At 36.5% G+C, this 20,764-nt stretch overlaps 1 non-coding gene across 1 annotated transcript; it reads right to left on the reverse strand.

Annotated features, from left to right (window-relative positions):
- Positions 1 to 8,662: 8,662 nt before the first annotated feature.
- Positions 8,663 to 8,769, reverse strand: LOC125996662 (U6 spliceosomal RNA). Its single transcript, XR_007491349.1, has one exon. It is a non-coding gene; the product is annotated as a U6 spliceosomal RNA (small nuclear RNA).
- Between the last annotated feature and the right edge of the window lie 11,995 nt (positions 8,770 to 20,764).

Below are 20,764 nucleotides of genomic sequence, written 5' to 3' on the forward strand. Positions count from 1 at the left end.
ACACATGTCCTGCTCATGGATTGGGAGGATTAACATAATCAAAATGGCAATGTTTTCCAAAACCATTGTAAAAATTTAAAGCAGTCCCTGTAAGAATACCCATGATATATTTCAAAGATGTAGATAATAGACTCTTGAAATTCATATGGAACAATATACATCCATGAATAACTAAAGTAATCCTTGGGAAAAAGAATGGAAGATATCCCTTTATCCAACTTCAAATAGTAGTCATTAAAACAGCATGGTACTAGAATAAAGGCAGACCCTTAGATCAATGGAATAGATTACAATATCCTAAGACTAATCCTCAGTCTTCTATAAGCAACTAAACTCTGATAAAGGGGCAAGAGATACAAAGTGAAGCAAGGAAAGCCTCTTTAATAAGTGGTGCTGAGAAAACTGGTCAACTACATGCAAAAAAGTGAACTCACCTTTTTTTTAATGACATGCAAAAAAAGTCAAATCAAAATGGTTTAAAGTCCTTGATATCAGATCTAAAACCATAAGGTGCATAGAGCAAAAAATAAGCAGAATACTCCATGACATTGAAGCTAAAGGAATCTTCAAGGGTGAAACACCACTAAAAAAGGAAGTAGAAGCAAATATAAACAAATGAAATTACATTAAACAAAGAAGTTCCTGCACTTTATAGGAAAAGTGATTAGAATAAAAAACTATTCACAGAATGGGAGAAACTATTCACCTTTTTGAAAAGGAGTTAATCTCTAAGATATAAAAGGCACCAAAAGAGCTTAAAAAGAAAAAAGCGGGGCTGGAGAGATAGCTCAGTGGTAGGGCGTTTGCCTTGTATATGACCAACCCAGGACAGCTGGAGGGTTCAATTCCTGTCATCCCATATGGTCTCTTGAGCCTATTAGGAGCGATTTCTGAGTGGACAGCCAGGAGTAACCCCTAGAAGCTGCCAGGTGTGACCCAAAAACCAAACCAAACCAAATGACAAACCAAAAGAAAAAAATCATTTAACCCATTAAAATATAAGAAGAGATGATTATAAGAAGAAAGACAGATGGACAAAAGGCACGTAAAAATGCTCCACATCATTAATCATCAGGGAGACTCAAATAAAAAGAATAATGATATATCATCTCACATCAAAGAACAAGAAAAACTAGTGCTGGTTCAGATGCAGGGAGAAAGAGGTTCTCATTCACTGCTATAGCTAATGTTGTCTTGTTCAGCCTGTTTGGAAAACAATATTCATATTTCTTAAAAAACTAGAAACTGAGATTCTATATGACCCAGCAATACTACCCCTGGGAATATTCTGAAGGATCTCAGGAACACAATACAGAAAAGCTCTCTGAATTCCTATGTTCATTACAACACTACTCAAAGTAGCCAGAATCTGAAAACAATCCAATGCCTGAGAACAGATGAGTGTATAAAGAAATCATGGTAGATTTACACAATGGAATACAGTTAGTAAAAATGAAGTCATGATATTTGCTTATACATGGATGCTTATGGAGAGTATTATGCTGAGGAAAATGAGCCAGAGGGAGAGGGATAAACATAGAATGATCACACTCATTTGTAGAATATATATATATATATATATATATATATATAGTATGATAATTGTATCCAGAGACAATAGAGATTAGGGGCAGGAGGACCAATCCATGGTAGGAAGCTTGTCACAAGCAGCAGGGAATGCAGTTAGAGGAGAGAAGGGACTACTATGTCAATGATAGTTGGAAATGATCACTCTGGACAAGAACTTGTTGCTGCAAGGAGATAAAAATGATATGCATGATACCCCTTCAGTAACAATATTGTAAACCACAATGTCTAATATTAAAAAAAAGAAAAAAGAAAGAGAAAAAATATCTGCCACAGAGACACACAGGGGAGGCAGAGGGGGTGTGCAGGACATAAACTGGGGATATTGGTGGTGGAAAATACAGTGGTGAAAGAAAGGTGTTGTACATTGTCTGACTAAAGCTCTATCATGAAAAACTTTGTAATTATTAAAATAAAGCACCACTTGTATTATGAACAATTGAACCATGGCTTTTAAATAAAGTAATTAAAAATTTAAAAGTCAAGAAGGAAATAGTACACTAAAATACTCTATTTATGTTAATTTTTTCAGTGTTACATATTTATAAATTCAAACCTTCATGGGTAAAATTTCAAAGCAAGGACTATCTGACTTCCATCTGTCTTACCTTTTTCCTACAGCACCTGAAGCCTTTTATCCTATCCTATCCTATCCTATCCTATCCTATCCTATCCTATCCTATCCTATCCTATCCTATCCTATCCTATCCTATCCTATCCTATCCTATCCTATCCTATCCTATCCTATCCTATCCTATCCTATCCTATCCTATCCTATCCTATCCTATCCTATCCTATTCTATCCTATCCTATCCTATCCCATCCTATCCTTTAACTAGCAAAATTGTCACCATACTACAACCATGCCAGCTTTTCCTTAGTGCCATCCATCAAGCCTTCTCTTGGACTAGAGATAAAGTACAGGAGGCAAGGCACTTACTTACATGCCTAGCATAAGGTTCCCTCTGCTTAAATTTTGGCTGATATCTCCTGCACTACATATAGTTTACCTGAACACTGTTAGGGGTCATTCCTTAGCACAAGTCAGAAACAGACATTGAACACTGATAGGTGCTCTCCTCCCCAATAAACAAAAGTTTCTTCTTTCTCTCATTTAAGCTTGACCCAAATGATAAATCCCAATCCTCAATGAACCAATTCCATTGGTAGCAGAAAACGTGAGGAGAAGCAGTTGGAGTCAATCAATGCCCGGCAAAATGCATATGATTTATAGCCTTTTTCTTTTTTTTTCTGCAGGGGTATCATCTTGATCCCATTTTCACTTTGCAATTCTGCTTGGAATTCTATCCAGCTGGAACAATGGTACTTGAAAGTAGCATCTGTGTTGTAAGACAAGCCCAAACTGAATTCTGACATAGGTTAGAGACAATGCTTGTAAGACATGCTATTCAAACCGACCTGTTCCTCTCTCCTCTGCCTCTCAGCTTCTAAGTCCTGCTCGCCTCTCTTCCTCCTCCCTAATAGCATTTAGAGCAAATATATGGGGTCTGGTCTAAGCACCACGTCATTTCGGAGATGCTGCCGGTGCATGATGACTTGCTGAGTGCTAAGGATCTATTAGGACCTCCTGTACCATATTCATGAAAGCTCAGAAACTTATGGGCTTGATGGTGAAACATAAGACAAAAGGTTACAGGTATTACCTCTTATTTATCTTGACATCTTGACAGGTTACCTCCCACTCCCGCCTTCCACTCATGCTTCTTCTCTCCCATCTCCTCATTCCCTTCCGAAAAATGATTTGAAATTCAATTCATCCACTTTTCTCTCTCTCTCTGTGTGTGTGTGTGTGTGTGTGTGTGTGTTTGGGGGCCACACCCGGCAGAGCTTAGGGGTTACTCTTGGCTCTGAGCTCAGAAATCTTATTCCTGGCAGGCTCGAAGGAGGTGGGGGGACTATAGGGGCCACATTTATGGTCCATATGGGACCCTATTGAGTCCAGGTCAACCCACTGTGCCATGGTTCCGGCCCCTAAAGCCCATCCATTGTAAAGTGCCCCAGAGATAACAGAACGGAGGCGACTCTGAGAAAGTCGCTCCCTACCTGCGCGCGCAGAGACAGCCTGTGTGGACTCTGAGGGGCGTCGGGGAGCCTCGATTTCTAAAGCAGGGCTCCGCCTACTGAGCCCCACCTTCTTGGGCTTTTTCAAATGAAAGCAAAAGCAGGCTCTGCCCGAAATGCAGAGAAATGAAACCAAAGGGAAAACTGCTAGTAAACTCGCTTTATTAAGGGAAGAAGGATCCTGGATGAACAAGAGCATCTGCCACAGTGTCTAAGGGAAGGCTTAGAACAAACCTCTGTCCAAAAAGCACCCGCAAAGAAAAAGAGAGTTGCTTTGACCTTCAGGAACTTAAAATCCAGATCCTAAAATCAGTTTGCCTGTGTTTCTATGCAGGGCATTGACAAACGTAAGGAAACATCTGAATGCTGGTTAGAATTCTGTAGCTTTTCAAGTCTATTATAAAGGCACACAGAGAGAAAGAGAGAGACAGAGAGAGATAGAGACAGAGAGACAGAGAAACAGAGAGCAAAGACAGACAGAGAGACACAGAGATATCAGATTATCTAGTTATCTAGTTTATTAACTACAAAGACAATCTAACTCAGAGACTCCTCAGGGAAGTGGGGAAGAGGAGAGAAACTGGGCACATTGATGGCTGGGAATGTGCACTCATGGTGCACATTGTATGAGGAAACTCAATCATGAACAATTTTGTGACTACCGTGCCTTATTTTTTTTTTTTTTTTGGTTTTTGGGCCACACCCTGTGACGCTCAGGGGTTACTCCTGGTTATGCGCTCAGAAGTTGCTCCTGGCTTCTTGGGGGACCATATGGGACGCCGGGGATCGAACCGCGGTCCGTCCTAGGCTAGCGCAGGCAAGGCAGGCACCTTACCTCCAGCGCCACCGCCCGGTCCCTACCGTGCCTTATTAATGATAATAGTTTTTTTTTTTAAAAAAAGAATACAAAAATAAGAATTCTACAGTCCTCGTAGCTTTGGTTTTGGCTCTAAAAAATACACATCTTTATTAAAGGTCTATTTTTGGTACTTCCTCAAAGTTCTTTGTTGTAAGAAGCTTGCCCTGTCATTCAATGAACTTCCCATAAATGTGAGACCCTGGGTTGGATATCCATCAGCAAAAGAACAAAGCATACTTGTTAACCATACATTTTAACCAACATCCATATGAAATTTAAATGTTTTCACAAATCTTATTTGAAGGTACATACTCATTTATGTTTTCTGATATGGTGATTATTCAAAGGCAAATTATAGTCATAGTCTGGTTAACTGGATAAATGGTATAATTGATGTCATTCATAAGTCATTATAAAGGAAGAATATATAATTTCCCCCTAGCCTTCTTTTCCTTAAAATGGCAAATCCTTTTTGCTCAATGAGAGAGACTTCAAACACAGCAAAGAAGTTTGTTTCTAATGCTGCAAAGTTTTATTTCTATTAAAAATGAAAAAGGGGGATGGGAGAGATAGTACAGTAGGTAGGGCACTTGCACGTGGCTGACCCAGATTCTATCCCCAAAAGTCCTCTGAGCCCTACAACAGTGATCCTTGAGCTCAGATCCAGGATAAATACTTGAGCACCTCTGAGAGTGGCTCACTCACCCAGAAACTGTAGAGGATGCCAAGGATTGAACAAGGTGGGCCATGTGCCAAGAAAGCACCCTGCCCATTGTACTAGAGCTCTGGTACCCAAATGTGGCAAATTCTAAGGATAGAAAAATAGTCATTGTGACAGGAGATATTATAAAGGAGTCTGGTGGTTCAGAGGCTTAACTTAGGAAACTGGCTGATCTAAAGCAGGGACTTACTTGGTAATAGATATTATAAAAATATTGTGTGAAGAATGGAGTATAGAGAAGCTAGAACAAGCTGGAAGCCTTTCAGGATTTGTTGCTATAGAGCACATACAAAATATGATTTAACTAATTTTTAAAGCACTTCTTTTGGGGTTTAGGGTTCTACTTCATTATTATCATATCTATCGTTGTCATTCTCTTTCTCACCTTCTCTCCTCATTACACTTCAGATATTTTCTAGGTAAAATCTTCTCTAATATAATTGCAAAAAACTGAAGTTTCTCATCTCTCTGCACTATTTGATAAAGCTCTATGTAATCAAATAATCAAAACTTTTTGCAACTTCGTATCTTCTTCTGCTCCTCTCTTTGTTATGCCCCCCTCCCCAATTTAGAAGGACTCTTTGGGATCAAGAAAGCTAAAACAGGGGTCAGAGCAAATGCTCTTGCACATGGCTGACCAAAGTTCAATCCTTTGTATCCCATATAGCCCTTGAGTCCTCTAGGAGTGATTCCTGAGCACAGAGTCAGGAGTATGGCCTGAGCACTTCTGGGTCTCCAAAAATAAAAACAAAACCAAAAAACTAAAGTAGTCTGAAGCTGTAGCTTGGAAGCTATGACAACCTCTTTCTGGAAAACGGTACTACATTTTTTTGGCTTTGAGAGACATAAAGCAGAACCTCACGAGTTAATTTTTTATACTGATAAAGATGCCAGAGCCCTGCATGGACAGTACTGGCTAACATTTACTGTGCAAATCAAAGCCCTCTTTGATCATAGTTAACATTCTCCTCATTATCATATTAAGAAAAACACCTCAGTGATGTTTTGCCATTTTCTGTATGAGACATAGAGTTAGAGGTCCATTGTTGGTTCTTCAACTGTACATAAGGACCTTCCCCTCATTAATATGTATGAGTTTCCTGAAAAACTGCTAAATCTAAAGAGAACGTCACATCAGCCTAACTCTACCAGGATTAAAACCATCTCACACTTCTCTTTTTGAAGCTTGCTTAACAGTCCATGCTGGCAGACTTTCTTAACAATGTAATTTATATTTTTGCCAAGAATACTCCTGTTGTCTAACCAATTATTCCGGTACTGTTTGGATGATAATTGTGATGGTTTTCTTTTCTTCACCACTTCAGTATTTGTAGGAATAGTTGACTTGATATTGAAGAGTTCTGTGGTTTTGGTGGAGACCACCAACACTTCCAAGCAAGACATCTTGAGAGAGTTCTTCATGATGACCCTTCTATGGGACAGGAGCAGCATCTATCTCTGTTGTTTTTTTTCAAGGCCATATCTAGCATCTTTACAACCCTCCCCAGGATGTCCCAGGGGACAATTACTGGTACACTGAGAGTGGCTGCCTGCCAGTGAAGAATTCTAAGGCAAATCATGCTATTCATCAGACTTTAGAGACTGCTCTCGATTTAGAAAAAGAAGAAGAAAAAGAGTAGAAGAGAAGTAGAAGAAGAGTAGAAGAGAAGAAGAAAAAGAGAAGTAGAAGAGAAGTGAAGAAGAAAAAAAAGAAAAGAAAGAAAAGAAAGAAAGAAAGAAGAAAGAAAGAGAAAGAAGAAAGAGAAAGAAGAAAGAAAGAAGAAAGAAGGAAGAAAGAAAGAAAGAGAAAGAAAGAAAAAGAAAGAGAAAGAAAGAAAGAAGAAAGAAAGAAGGAAGAAAGAAAGAAAGAAAGAAAGAAAGAAAGAAAGAAAGAAAGAAAGAAAGAAAGAAAGAAAGAAAGAAAGAAAGAAAGAAAGAGAAAAAGGACAAAAACATTCCAGGAGAAAAACACGTTAAATTTCTCAGGAAGTGAGGGGGTTAAAAGCCAAACTGAGAGCAGGGTCACATGAGCTTTTCTGTAGCAGAAGGAAATTACCAAGGGTTATGACTAGCATTATGGAGATCTTATGATTTAAAGGAAGAGAAAGATAAGTAGTTACTCTGAGGGGAAAATTTTGGTAAGAGAAGCATAAAGGGAAGATTTCAGGAGTTTCCTATACAGTGTGATGTGCAGAAATTTTTGTAGGGACTTCATCAGAAAGCTTAACTAATTATTCTTTAGTGCTTCAGCAATCAATTTATGTTTTCTTAGAACATTATTATATGCTTGGATTGAACCATGTGAAGCCTATTTTATTCAGGTTACTCTCAAATGTAGTTGGACCCTACTTAAGAAAGCCTTCCATGAGTTTAAAGTCCTTTTAAATGATAATATCTGATTACTCCATTTCAATCGGAAACCTTAAAATTATTGCTTTTTAAAATCTATCAAGTTAATAAAATAAAATACAACAGTCATAATACAAATTTTAATAGCAGAAATAGTAAAACACATATTAAAGTTAGAAACTATATCTTGGTGTCTACTTATATCTACAAGTTTGATTTTTATAGTAATAATATGAAAAGGGTATTATTATTTCCATGAAGTTTCCATGAAGTTCAAGTAACCTGTCTAAGCATAACCAGAAAGAGGCACAGCTAACACTCAAACAATATGACTCTAATGTGTGGACAAATGTGCTGTGATTTATCAATAAATAGCCTTCTTTATAGCTGATGGTATCATGATTTGTTCAATCTGAAACAGTTAAACAGAGTTACCAAATAACCCAGCATTTCCATTCCAATTTATATTCCCTTCAAAGGATGGAAAACATAGATAAAAAAACTTGCACATGGATGTTTTCAGAGACCATTTATAATATAAAAAATGGGAAACAATCTAAATGTTGATTAGTCTTGAATGAATAAAGAAAAAAAGTGGTATATATATATATATATATATATATATATATATATATATATATATGCCTTGGTATACTATTCAGCCATATAAAATGGAATGAAGCACCAATCTAAGTGAGCCCTGAAACTTTATTTTAAAAGAAACCAGACAAAAAGACATTAATTGTATTATTTAATTTTTAGGAAGCATCTATATTAGACAAATCCTTTAGATCAGATAAATTCAGATTAGTTAGTGTTTCTGAGAGAAAGGGGAACATGGGAATATTTTGCGGGGTGGGTGAGATGAGGAATGTGTTATGAAATTGGATGGTGTGATGGTTGTATAACCTCTGGAATATTAAAAAAAGGTACTCAATTTTATACTTTAAGATGGTAAAATTTGAAGCATATAAACTCCACGTCAATTTTAAAATCTCTAAATAGGAAAGGAGAAGACAGCATCTGTTATATATAGCTGCCGTTATGTTTCTTTTTTTTTTTTTTTAAATATGGAACGCTTCACGAATTTGCGTGTCATCCTTGCACAGGGGCCATGCTAATCTTCTCTGTATCGTTCCAATTTTAGTATATGTGCTGCCGAAGCGAGCACGCCATTATGTTTCTTGTCACATGGTGTCAGGTTAAGAAAGAATCAATGTTCAAACAAGACTAACACAAAGCTCAATGTCGCTCTCTGCTGGTCCAGATACAAGTGTGCTTCATGACTGAAGGTTAAGGTTAGAACTCAGATTGTGTTCCCAAAAGCCTAGGCAACACCAGAGCTTAATATATGTATTGCCAAAGCAAGCACCATTCTAAACCAGTTTAGTAGTGAAGAGTTCCCAGAAACTACTTAGCCTCTCAAAGACATAAATTTAGTCTTTGAATAAGCATTTCCATTGAAAGGAAATTCTGCTAATCATTCTTCAAAATTTAAAAATGATTTTATGAATATATAGGGAAAATTATTTATTTTACTACCCCTGGGTAAGGAGTTGAGAATTTTGCACCAATTCTTTCTAAAATATTTATATGATATTTAGCCATGAGTACCACTGGATGTGACCTCCCATATCAAACAGAATAAGATATTTAAAAAGATATATAACACAGTTATATAAGTATGTATATGATGGTCATTATGATGTTATTGATAGTAGAAATATCAGAAATATCCAAACATGGAAACTGAATATACACTGTGATAATTATGATCAATCAAACATAGAACATAGAGAGTACTGGGTGGGAAGGTGAGCTGCAAAGTTGCTTTTATTTTTTTTTTTAATTTTTCAATAAGGTTTACTATAGAATTTAACTCAATGATTTATAGTTGTAGAGCTACACCACCAATGTTTTAAGATCCCTCCACCATTTTCCCAGGGTCCCTCCTTCAGACACTCTATCTCCTTTTGAAAGTTGCATAAGAGGACCAGTTCTAAAAGTTCAATCTGAATCAGCTACCAGCATATGGCCTATTTTGGTAGTCCAACTCCAAGCTCTCTCCATTTCCAATGGTCTTTTCCTAGGTTATGTTTCTGCATTTATATGACATATAAGCCAATTTCATTTGGCTCAAGTGTCAGCACACCTGTAATAAACTGCATGAGTTTATGATCTAAGATATGCATGGAGTTAAAAATTAGGCCATAAAGTGGAAAAGTATTGTTTGAAAACTGATCTGGATGAAGACCCTATGATATTTCTGAGTAAGCAAATGAGAACTTGATGGTTTTTGAGATGAAACAAATATTCTGTATTCCATTTGTCAGCTAAGGACATTTAGTTTGTCACTAGCTCTTAGTGAATGTAAATAGTCCTGCAATAAATAGTGAATCCAGTGTATTTATAAAATTCTATCATTTGCTTTATGAACACATTAATCAATAAATAAACTACAACTAATGTGTAACTGGACCTAATTTCTTTGCCTCCATACATTTTAAAAGAGCATGAATGTTCGCTATTTTAATTAATTTGCTTTAAAATTCCAGTTCCTTTTTATTTTGGTTTTTGTTTGGGGCATATTCATTGGTACTCAGGGCTTACTGCTAGCGCTGAGCTGAGGGATCACTCTTCAGTTAACAGGACCATATACAATGCCTGGGTTCTAACCTAGGTTAGTCCTAAGCAAGGAAAATGCCTTGTTCACTGTATGATAGCTCCTTGTCAACTCTAGGTTATTTTGTTTGTTTGTTTTTAATATATAAACTGAATTGCCATGAGATACAAAGTTACAAAGTTGTTCATGATTGAGTTTCAGTCATGCAAAATTAGAGCACCACACAAGAAAGTCTTATCAAAATGAATCAAAGATCTCCATATTAGAATGAAGAAGAAAATATACTCAGATCTCTTCATGATATTGAAACTGGAAGCATCTTAAAAGATGAAATGCCATTGACCAAGCAAGTGGAAGAAAACATGATTTTTTTTTTTTTGTGCCACACTGGCAGTGCTTAGGGCTTATTCCTGGCTCTGCACTTCTGCACTCAGAAATCATGCCTGACAGGCTCAGGGAATCATATGGGATCCCGGGGATCGAATCTGGATCCATCCTGAGTCTTGCTGCATGCAAGGCAAACGCCCTACTGCTATGCTATTGCTCTGGCTCCAGAAAACATAAATGGGACTACATTAAATTAAGATACATCTGCACCCAAACTTCCAGTTTTTAAGCCCAGTTTATAATGGTTTCATTCAAGTACAGAATATAAATTTAGTTTAGGTGAGCCATCTAGTGGCTCCTGAGTAAAGTATTAATTTTTTTCTGGAAGTTTACTGAAAACAGTCATCCATCTACCATCTTTAGTAACAAGAAGCCATAATAAATAAGTAAATAAATGGTATATGTAATAGAAACTTTCTGAGTATCCTAGAACAACCAAGCTCCTGTAGACAAAACCTCAAGCCCGCTGAGTTATTGGCCCCCACTGAAGTTCATCTTAAGTATCATGTTGGTGAAATGAAGGGGTAGAAAATTGATATCAACCTCATCCTACTACTAAATTATGAGTGGTAAAGTCTTTTCTTTCAGATTTTTATGCATCCTATATTATCCCAGAAACCAAGCAGTAAGAACAGGATAATTTGATAGCTTGCATATAGGGTACAATACCAAACTATTTCTTGACTCCAACTACATAAGGATTAATTTTATATGACTATATATTTGGTTTGTGCTTGGTCACTTGGCTCAGTCATAATAATTAAGTTGCCCATTATCTCTCAAGTGTTGCTTTTCTTCACAAGAAATCTTTATCCTTCTTAGGACACTCTTTTTACTCTTAGAAATAATAATAGGAACCATAAATACAGAGAGACAGTGTTATAAAGTCTAAAATTGCAAATCATTTATCTCTTCAAAAGAATTTTCTGATGAGAAGCTAATAGTTTCAGTTCTAAATCAAGAGATTGGGTCACAAACCTTATAGTAAATCATCTTTGAAGTGGACTGAAATTCAAGCACTTGTACTGAGTTATCACATTTATCTGTTCATTGTATCATGGTAGGGCTCTACTCAAGTACATAGGAGCTGTAGAGAAAATCTTTGACTGAAATCTAAGGAAAGTTATTCTGATTAAAACTTTAACATGTGGGCCAAAGTGGTAGCACAGCGGGTAGGGTGTTTCTCTTGCATGCGGTTGACCTGGGTTTGATCCCCAGCATCCCATATGGTCTCCTGAGCCTGCCAGGAGTAATTTCTGAGCACAGAGCAAAGAGTAACCCCTGGGCACCACCAGGTGTGGCCCAAACCTCCCCCCCAAAAACTTTAACATATGATTTTAATGTACAACATTTAAGACATTTTTGACAATCTACATTATGAAATTAATTTTCTATTTTACTTTGATCTTTACTACCTAGGCATTGCAAAAATCCAGGGCCAAGTTTTAATACTCTATTAATTTCTTATTGCTACTCTAACACATTTTCAACATGTGTGGTGTATTTTATAGTTGTGGAGATTAGGATCTGTGCAAAAACCAAGATCTCTGATTACAGAGGACTGACTTTGACACTGAGACTAAGCAGAACTTTTCCTGGGACCATAAGAAAGTCCTTGGGTTTTGACAGCTAACATACCCTGAACCTATAGTCAGTCTCATGACAGTATGCTTCAAGGATAGAACACCCTGTATATCTTCAGCCAAGAAAATTTTCTTTCTTTCTCCAACTTTTACTGCTCCTATGCAAAAGCAAAACAAAACAAAAACAAACCACAAACAAACAACCAAACTGCCACATCTGCTCCTCCTTTTAATTTTATTTATACTTATAGCATCATTCTAGATAGTGGCCACTGCCCTTTTTACAGAACCATAGAACATGAATCATCTTGTTGTGACTCATATTTATGTTTTTTTACAAACTGAGTAAAGGGAAAAAAAAGTGGATGGGATCCAGGGGTCAAGTGGTCTCAGAAGCATACAGTGGAAATAAGAAATAGTCATTCATAGATACCCAAACCAATGTTAATGACGGTAGAATCAAGAGACTCTGAGTATAACAAGCTATACATAAAATGTTACAGTACCAGTCTAGGGGGCTAAGGATGGAGGTATGGGATACGTGCTGGGAATTATGGTGGAGGAAGATCAACACTAGTGGTGGGAATGGCCCTAATTCATTGTCACTATGTAACTGAAATACAGTCATGAAAGACTTGCAATTCACAATGGTCTCAATAAAAATCTTTATTTAAGCACCATGATTGCAAACATGTTTGTAGTTGGGATTCAATCATAAATAGAACATCCCCCTTCACTCAACCTTCCCAACACCAATGCCCTCCAACTCTCTTGTCCCCAACCCCCTGCCTAATTTCAAGACAGGCATTCTATTTCTTCCTCTCACTACCATTGTTATGATAGTTGTTAGTTTAGTTATTTCTCTAACTTCACTCACCACTCTTTGTGGTAAGATTCATATCGTGGGCTGGTCTTTTCAGCCCTCACCTACTGTCTTATATTTCTCTTAAATCTTATAGAGGAGTAAGACTATTTTGTTTTTCTCTCCCTCTGACTCATTTCACTCAGCATAATAGTTTCATGTACTTAAAATTTCACGACTTCATTTTTCCTGACAGCTTCATAGTATTCGATTGTGTATATGTACCTCAGTTTCTTTAGCTACTCATCTGCTGTTGGGTATCTGGATTGTTTCCAGATTCTGGCTATTGTAAATGGCGCTGTAATAAATATAGGTATACATATACCTTGATTATTAAGAAGCGACTCTGTCTCTAATAACCTTTTTTAGCCTGAAGTCTATGTCATCTGATAGCAGTTTTGCCACGTCAGTCTTTTTAAGGGAGTTTTTGTTTAAAGAATTATCCTCCAAACTTGACTTTGAGTCTATGTTTTCCCTGAATATTCACATGTGTTTCTTGCAGGCAGAAACTTGTTTGATTCAAGTTTCTGATCCATTTGCCTCTCTGTTTCTTAACTGATGCATGTAGACCCCAGATGTTGAGATTATTGTCATGGAGTTTTGTGTCATCTCTTTGAAACAGTTTAGTGTATTTGTGAGACTTGTCTGCCTTGAAATAGACCATTCAATTGTTCTTTTATGGTTGGTTTTGAGTCTGTAAAGTTCCTGAGCAGTTGTTTATGTATTAAGCAGTGACTCCTTCCTTCAAACCTGAATGAAAGGCTAACTGGGTGAAGTTTATTTCATTGAGTTTTGTCACAATATCCCACCACTGCTTGAGGGTTGCTTGTGATAAATATGCTGTAAATATTAAGGATGCTTCTTTGTATGTAATAATATCCCTCTTTGATCTTGCTGCTTTTAGTGTCCTTATCTGAGATTTTCATCATTGTGACTAGGATGTGACAGGTACTTTAATTTGGGTCTCTTTTAGTTGGTACTCTTTGGGTACCCAGAATATGAATGCAAGCACTCTTAAGTTCTGGGAACTTCTCAGCAATAATATCTTTGACTGTTGCTTCTTCATTGGGAATTTCTTCCTGGCCCTTTGGGACCCCAATTATTCTTATAATTCTTATTATTATATTCTTGTTTTGTTGAGTTTGTCCCAGATGTCTATTGTTGTCTGTTCACTTACTTTGAGATTTCTTTCCATTATTTGGTAATTTTCAGGCTTTTTTCCGGTTTTTTTCCTGTTCTATGGAGTTATTATGTAGCTCATCTTCCATCTCACTGATTCTGTTCTTAGTAGCTGCTGAAGCTTTCCAGTGAGTTTGTTTTTCTTTCTTTTTCTTTCTTTCTTTCTTTCTTTCTTTCTTTCTTTCTTTCTTTCTTTCTTTCTTTCTTTCTTTCTTTCTTTCTTTCTTTCTTTCTTTCTTTCTTTCTTTCTTTCTTTCTTTCTTTCTTTCTTTCTTTCTTTCTTTCTTTCTTTCTTTCTTTCTTTCTTTCTTTCTTTCTTTCTTTCTTTCTTTCTTTCTTTCTTTCTTTTTTTTTTTTTTTTTTTTTTGTGGTTTTTTTTTGGGTCACACCCGGCAGTGCTCAGGGGTTATTCCTGGCTCCAGGCTCAGAAATTGCTCCTGGCAGGCACGGGAGGACCATATATGGGACGCCGGGATTCGAACCGATGACCTCCTGCATGAGAGGCAAACGCCTTACCTCCATGCTATCTCTCCGGCCCCTCTTTCTTTCTTTCTTTCTTTCTTTCTTTCTTTCTTTCTTTCTTTCTTCTTTCTCTCTTTCTTTCTTTTTTCTTTCTCTCTTTCTCTCTTTCTCTCTTTCTTTCTTTCTCTCTCTTTCTTTCTTTCTTTCTTTCTTTCTTTCTTTCTTTCTTTCTTTCTTTCTTTCTTTCTTTCTTTATTTCTTTCTTTCTTTCTTTCTTTCTTTCTTTCTTTCTTTCTTTCTTTCTTTCTTTCTTTCTTTCTTTCTTTCTTTCTTTCTTTCTTTCTTTCTTTCTTTCTTTCTTTCTTTCTTTCTTTCTTTCTCTTTCTTTCTTTCTTGTCTTTCTTTCTCTCTTTCTTTCTTTTTGCCTACCAGGTTTTTATGGGCCTGCTATTTCAGTATGAAGTTTTCCCATTTCCACTCTCATATCCTCTCGAGTCTTGCTTACTATTTGTTTGGTTCATTCCATAATTTCTTTGAGTTGAGGTGCAGTTCCTTGACTAAATGAAATACCTGACTTCATAGTGGCCACTCTCTTACTCATCTCACACCCTTCAGTTCTGTTTAAGCTGGCTCTTTTTTTAGTCCAGACTTCACCCACAATCCATAGCTGGGCTCACGTACCTCAGTTCAATTCCAAAAGATGTTTTTTTTAGTCCAAAATCCAGCCACAGCCTATTTTTTTAATTAAAAAAATTTTTTTTTAATTCTGGGGCCATTCCTAGAAGTGCTCAGTGCTTACTCTTTGCTCTACCCTCACATCATTCTTGGTGAACCTCAGAAAGTCATAAGGATACTGGAGGTCGAACTCGGGTCAGTTACATGCAAGAAAACCACCCTATCCATTGTACTATCTCTCTGGAACCCCAGCACTGAATTTTTTTTCTTAAAACATTAATTTATTGATTAATTGGTTTCTAGAACACATCCAGCAGAGCTCAAGGGTCCTCCTGGCTCTGCACTCAGAAATCACCTCGGCAGACTGGGGGACCATATGGGATGCCGGGAATTGAACCGGGTCCCTCCTGAATCCACCATATGCAAGGCAAATGCCCATCATTGTGCTATCTCTCCAGCTCCACCAGCACTAAAATTTTAATACAAATCTCAGCCCAGAGAACTAAGCAACATATTCACCAGAAATTAATAATTTATTTCATCCTTGCTTAAAGAATAAACTTCCAAGAGCATTTTAACTTTGTAGGGTAAGGGGAAACATTGCTGGAACACATACGGAAATGCGTTAGCCACTGCAACAGTATTTTAGTGTTACTTTGAAAACTTTCCTGAGTGAAATATTTATAAAAAATGAATTCTTGTTTTGTTTATTGGTTTTCAGAAATTTTGAAGATACAAATTCTATGTCGATCTCAAATTTAGGTCATAATTACAAAACAAGTAGTATTAATACATTCTACTGTATCTTACTATGATGGTTCTACTTTTGTTACCATGTACTTACAACAAAATAAGGAAAAACCCTCATCTGAAAATAAATAGTTATTCTAGTCTTACTCCAACTATCTCTCAGTTATGGGACAAAATTATGGCTAAGCTGGCAGTTATTTCTTTACCTAAGAGCCACAAATTGAGCTGGGTTATTTCTTAGTCTGTTCTATAAACACATAAATACATGAATTCTGTCTTTCTCTGATGTTCATCTCCCATTATTTACCTTCGAAAGCTGAATACCTAAAGACAAACAAAATCCTCTCATTTATGGTGGGGGAAGGGTAGTTATCACTTATCCTCTTACCTTCTGTAAAGCTGGGTGACAAAAAATTTGTCTGTGAGGTGATACTATTCAGAAGATGCATTATATAACATTGCATGACTGATTGCTGTTCTTATAATAGTACTTCAGGATATTTCAGGTTTATCAAAATCTCTTTAGCACTATATATTTTCTTTTGTCTGTACATACAACCTACTACTTCTAGTCATACACTGCAGACCTTCCTTGGATACTTTCATATGATCACTTTCATTTTTTATCAGGCTACTACTGAGCTTTTCAAGTAGGGTATATAATACAAAATGTATAGGGAAACATAATTTAACTAGATACATAATAAAATGCCTATCTTATTAATTCTACTTAACCAATTTTAGTTAGATATAACTCTAAGTGGGCCCAAGCTCATTTTTTTTTCTTTTTAAAATTTGTAGTTTAGGGCCCAGAGAGATAGCATGGAGGTAAGGCATTTTGCCTTGCATGTAGAAGGACAGCAGTTAAAATTCCGGCATCCCATATGGATCCCTGAGCCTGCCAGGAGCGATTTCTGAGCATAGAGCCAGGAGTAACCCCTGAGTGCTGCCTGGTGTGACCCAAAAACCAAAATCAAACAAACTAACTAACAAACAAAAAATTGTAGTTTAGGTAACATAGTTGCTGTATCTTCACTACCACCCAAATGTTGAAGATCCTCCACTACTTTCCTGATGTCACTGGTAATCTGCCTTTCTACCTTATCTCTCCAACCCCAACACAGTATTTTGAAACCTAAGTTTTGAAATCAAAGGACAAGAGTTTATCCTTATTAGCTACTATCTATTCCCTTGTTTTCTACATACCATAGATGTGGTCATCCAGTATTTGTTCTTTCCCCCTGACTTATTTCACTGAGCATGATGCCCTCCAGTTCCTTCCAAATTACAGAAAATTGCAATATTTAATCTTCTCATAGATGTGCAGTATTATACTGTGTATATGTCATACTTTAGCTTCTCCCTGTCATCTGTCATTAGACGTTTGGGTTATTTTTCTATTCTGGCTATTGTACTTAGTGTTGCAATGAACATAGGTGTTCATACATCTTTTCAAATTAATGTTTCCCGGATTCTTCAGATAGATGCTAATAAATGGGATCACAGGGTCACCTGGAAGCTCTATTCTTATGTATTTAAATCTCCATATTGATGGGGGCCGGGCAGTGGCGCTGGAGGTAAAGTGCCTGCCTTGCCTGCGCTAGCCTAGGACGGACCGAGGTTCGATCCCCCGGCGCCCCATATGGTCCCCCAAGAAGCCAGGAGCAACTTCTGAGCGCATAGCCAGGAGTAACCCCTGAGCGTCACAGGGTGTGGCCCAAAAACCAAAAAAATCTCCATATTGATTACTATGGAGAATGAACCAGACAGTCCTACAAACAGTGAATGAAAGTTTCTTTTCAACACATTCTGACAGCACTAGTGGGTTTCAATATTTATGATATATATCATTCTCACTGGTGTGAGATGATGTATTGTCATCATTATTTGCTTTTAAACAACATTAAGTAACAGTGAGCACTTTTTCATATGCCTACAGCCAACAGTATATTCTCTTCAAACTTATCAAACTTTCTGTGGGATTTTTTTCCAGTGCTATTGATATGAACCATACTCATTGGTGTAAGATGGCATCTCATTGTTGTCTTGATTTGGATTACTAAATGTAAGTGATGATAAGCATTTTCTCATGTGCCATCTGTTGATCTTCAAAGAAGGTTCTGTTTCCTCTTCCCATTTTTTGATGGGGTTTTTAGGTTTTGTGGAGTTAACCTTTGTGAGTACTTTGTATAACTTAGATATCAAACCTTTATCTAATGTGTTGTTTAAAAATTCATTAAGTTAGCTGTCTTCTAATTTTAGCCCATGTTTCTTTTGCCATACAGAAATTTTTTTGTTTGACAAAGTCCTATTTATTCAGATTTGATACTATAGTCCTTGCCATTAGCATCCTATCATAGAAGACTTCTTTGAAGTCTTAACCTTGGAGTGTTCTGTCTCTGTTTTTCTAATGAATTTTATGGATTCAGAACTAATCTCAAGGTCTTTAATCCACTTTGAATTGGCTTTTGGGTAAGGTGTGAAATGTGGATCATTCTAAGTTCTTACACATGCATGTCCAATTGTTCCAATACCATTTGTTGAAGATACTGTCTTTATTCCATTTCAAGTTCTTGGCTCCTTTACCAAAGATTAATTGACCATATATGTGACGGTTTGTCACTAAATATTGTATTCTGACCCACTTGTCTGAAAGTCTGTCTTTGTTCCAATACCATGCTATTTTGATCACTACTGCTTTAGCAGAGTTTCAAGTTAGGTAAATGGGATGCTTCCCAGTTTCTTGTTTTTCAATATGAATTTGGATATCCCAGGTCTTTTATGGCTATACACAAATTTTACAATTGATTTTTCTAAGTCCTTGAAGAATGTTGTCATGAATGAGGTTTTCATGGTATAGGCCTCTCACCTCCCTTGTTAGGTTGATTCCTAGGTACTTGATAGTTTTGGATATTACTTTAAACTGGATAGATTTTTTAAAATCTCTTTTCTTTTCAGTCATTATTTGTATAAAGGAATGCAACTGTCTTTTTTTGTATTGACTTTGTAGCAGACCTCTTTGTTGTATTAGCTTATTGTTTCTAGAAGCTTTTTTTGTGGACTCGTTATGGTTTTCGATGTATATCATCATGTTATCACAAATAGAGATAGTTTGAATTCCTTTTTTTCAATCTGGAATTATTTTATTTCCCCCTTTTGCCTGATTGCTATTGCTAGAACTTTTAATACTATGTTGAAAAAGAGTGGAGACAATGGACATCCTTTTCTAGTGCCTGAACTTAATGGAAATCTTTCAATTTTTTGCCAGTAAGAACGATGTTAGCCCATGTATTTTTTTTGTCTATAAATGTTTGAAGTTAATGTAATTCTATTAAATTTTTTTGTATTTGTTAATTTTTCCAATAGAGTTGAATCAATGATGACATCTCTGAAATTGATATTGTGAAGAATTCTGCCTATGATTTCCACAATGTATTTTGTGAATTCTGACCTAATCTTGAGATCTTTAATACACTTTTACTTTTGCATGTGGTGTGATAAATGGGTCAAAGTTTTTTTTCTTACATGTAGCTGTTTTGCATGCAGAATCATTTGTTGAAAAAAAAAATGCTTGATTTTTGAATTCACCAAGCTTCTTGTCATAAATAAATTGTCTTATCTTTGACTCCCAATTCAGCTACATTACTCTGAGAGCCTATCTTTATTCCAGCACCATGGACCTTTTTGATTGTTATAGTTTTATAGTATGATTTAAAGTCAAGAACTGTGATGCTTCCTTTTTTGTCTGTATAACTTTGGCTAAGTTTGGTGGTAATGATATACAAATTCAAGTAGCATTTTTTTCTAAGTACTTAAGAATTTTGGAACACACTGCTTTCAATATGTATAATGCTTTGGGTAGAATAATTATTTTCAGTATGGTAAATCTTCCAATCCATGCACATGGAATAGTTTTTCATTTCCTGGTTCTCTAAACTATTTACTTTAACAGTAACTTAAAATTTTTCCAATGTTTGAGTCTTTTTAAATTGATTCATAGGCACTTGATGGTTTTGGATATTATTTTAAATTTATGTGTTCTATTTTTTATTTCTCTTTTAGTATTTTTATTTGTATAAATATAAGTATTTTTATTTATTTATCTTTTGTTTGGGAGGCCACACCCAGCGGCACTCAGGCATTACCCCTGGCTCTGAGCTCAGAAATCACTCCTGGTAGGATAAGGGATCTATGAGATGTTGGTGGTCGAACCTGGGTCAGCCACCTGCAAAGTAAATGATCTGTGCTGTCACTTAGGCCCCAGTGTATATTGGCTGATATCTCAGAGTTCTTTGGTGAATTCTTTAGGGTTTCCATGTCCTCTGTGAGTAATACTAATTTAATTTCTTATTTTCCAGGTTTTTGTTTCATTTTTTTTTTTTGGCCACACCGGGCAGCACTCAGAGGTCACTCATGTTTCTGCTGCACTCAGAAATAATTTCTCCTGGTAGATTCAGGGGATCATATGGGATGATGGGGACCATATGGGGTACTAAGGAACAAATTCAGGTCACTGCATGCGAGGCAAACACCCTACCCACAGCTTTTGATTTTATTCTTTTGGACTGTTGTGGTGAGGATTTCTAAAACTATACTGAATAAGAGTAAAGAAACTTGGCATTCTTGCCCTAAGACACATTTCAAA

The sequence above is a fragment of the Suncus etruscus genome, chromosome 1, assembly GCF_024139225.1.
Source record: "Suncus etruscus isolate mSunEtr1 chromosome 1, mSunEtr1.pri.cur, whole genome shotgun sequence".
NCBI classification, from domain to species: Eukaryota; Metazoa; Chordata; class Mammalia; order Eulipotyphla; family Soricidae; genus Suncus; species Suncus etruscus.